Raw genomic sequence first — 2,431 nt, 5'->3', positions numbered from 1 at the left:
GTCTTCCTTATTCACTGTCCAGCTTTTGCATGCATATGAGGTTACTGAAAACACCATGGCTTGGGTCAGGCGTACCTTAGTCCTCAAACAGATATTTTTGCTCTTCAACACTTTAAAAAGGTTTTATGCAGCAGGTTTGCCTAATGCAATACGTCGTTTGATTTCTTGACTGCTGATAGTGGAGGTGTATCACAGCCTCTATACAAACCTCTCTCCCTCCTTTTTCAATCTTTCTTTCTTTGCCTTTGTCTTTGGCAAAAGGCTGCTCTGATCAGATCACTGACTTCTACTCTTTTCCACATAGAAATATCAGCAAGTAGGTTTATAGCCAAGCAGCTCAGACTTGCTCTTGATATAAACTAATCTCTAAATCACAACATAACCCTCACCAAGTGCAGAAGGCGCATTTCTAAGTGCTCTGTGTCTACCATCTCCTTAATTGTGCCTGTGAAGATCTCATTATTATTCCTACTTTACAAATGAGGAAACGAAGGTGGAGAAGTGAAATAATTCACCCAGGTTCCCCAAACAGCTGGCAGGGTTTTGAACCTGAGGAGCTTTGGGGGAACAGCAGTTAAGCACTTGGCTGTTAACTAAAAGGTTGATGGTCTGACCACCCAGTGGTTCCATGGGAGAAAGATCTGGCAATCTGTTTCCATAACGATTGCAGCCTAGAAAACCCTCTGGGGCACTTTTACTCCATCACATGGGGTCACTATGAGTCAGAATCAATGACAGCACCTAACAAGAAGCAGTCCTGGCTGCAAAGCCCCAAATATCACCCCAGACTACCTCACAGTGGGCTCCTTCAGCTGGTCAGAGACCTGCTATCTTGAGGACTGTGTCTGATGTCATTCTTACCCACATGGACAGGTGCCAAGGGCCAGAGATATCATGGGACTGCATACAGAAACTTGGGGAGAAACATCTTGGATGGGAAAGGAGCATCTTGGATACATTGCTCTGGCATGAAGGGAGACTGGTATTCCACCAGAAACCCCAACACGGGCCACGACAAGCCATGGGACACTTCTTATGAACTTGTTGTTAAGTGCCATCGAGTCGGTTCCGACCCATAGCGACCCTGTACAGGGTTTCCAAGGGTGTAAATCTTTACGGGAGTAGAAAGCCTCATCTTTCTCCTGCGGAGCGGCTGGTAGTTTCGAACCACTCACCTTAAGGTTCGCAGCCCGATTCGTAACCACTACGCTACCAGAGCTCCTTATGAACTTATGAACTTAGGGAGTTGGAATCCCCACTTAAGCCTTGTTGTTGTTGTTAGGTGCCATCGAGTCAGTATCCATTCATAGTGACCCTATGTACAACAGAACAAAACACTGCCTGGTCCTGGGCCAACCTCACAATCTTTGCCATGCTTGAGCCCATTGATGCTGCCACTTTGCCATTCCGTCTCACTAGGGGTCTTCCTCTTTATCTCCGACCCTCTATCTTACCAAACATGATATTCTTCTCAAGTGACTGGTCCCTTCTGACAATATGTCCAAAGTATGAGAGACTAAGTCTGGTCATCCTGGCTTACAAGGAGCACTCTGGCTGTACTTCTTCCAACAAAAATCTGTTTGTTCTTTTGGCAGTTCATGGTACTTTCAATATTCTCCTCCAACACCATAACTCAAATGTGTCAATTCTTCTACAGTCTTCCTTATTTATGGCACATAGAAACTGCAATATCATAAATGTTTATTGCTTAAGTGGCTAAGTTGAAGGAGAAATTTGTTAAATAGCAATCAATAACCAGTACACTCCAATCTTGTTCCAGAGTATTAGAACCCAGGTCTACATTACACAGACCAAAGGGCAGCCTCTCCAGGAGCTGCAAAGAACCCTTGGCCAGCTCTCTGCTTTACTAAAAGAGCCAAATCTAACCCCTTTCAGAGTCTTCCTGTTCACTCTTTCCACCAGGAGCAATCATTACAAGTTTAACATGGATGAACCTTGAGGACATTATGCTGAGTGAAATTAGTCAGTCACATAAGGAGAAATACTGCATAAGACCATCATTATAAAGGACTAAGAAAAATAACCCACCCAAAAGGGGAAAAAACAAAAAACTATATATATAATTGCTGATCACCGGGATGTATGGGATGAGAGGAGGGGAGGGGTGGCTGTTGTTTTCTTATCCAGTCTGCCACTCTCTGTCTCTTCACTGGTGCATTCAGTCCATTGACATTCAATGTAATTATTGATAAGTATGAATTAATTGCTGCCATTATGTTACTTTTTTGGTAGTGCTGTTCTTTGTTCTGCATGCCTTCTTGAGCTGAGTTTGTGTTTTTTGTGCTATTTCTTGTCAGTTTCTTCTTAGTTTTCATGTTCTGCCTGGAAGTTCATTTTCATGGTAAGTTATGAATTATTAACTTTCTTTGGGGTTACCTTATAGTCTACTAACTTTTCTCTCCATTTTCTC

The 2,431-nt window shown here is 43.2% G+C and overlaps 1 protein-coding gene across 1 annotated transcript in view; it reads right to left on the bottom strand.

Moving 5' to 3' along the window:
- The window catches only part of VWF (von Willebrand factor), a 219,884-nt gene that overhangs the window by 149,600 nt on the left and 67,853 nt on the right, over positions 1-2,431 (bottom strand). The gene's annotated exons all lie outside the window — the stretch shown is intronic.

The sequence above is a fragment of the Chrysochloris asiatica genome, unplaced genomic scaffold, assembly GCF_000296735.1.
Source record: "Chrysochloris asiatica unplaced genomic scaffold, ChrAsi1.0 scaffold00050, whole genome shotgun sequence".
Lineage (NCBI taxonomy): Eukaryota > Metazoa > Chordata > Mammalia > Afrosoricida > Chrysochloridae > Chrysochloris > Chrysochloris asiatica.
This window is presented reverse-complemented; position numbering and strand designations above follow the sequence as displayed.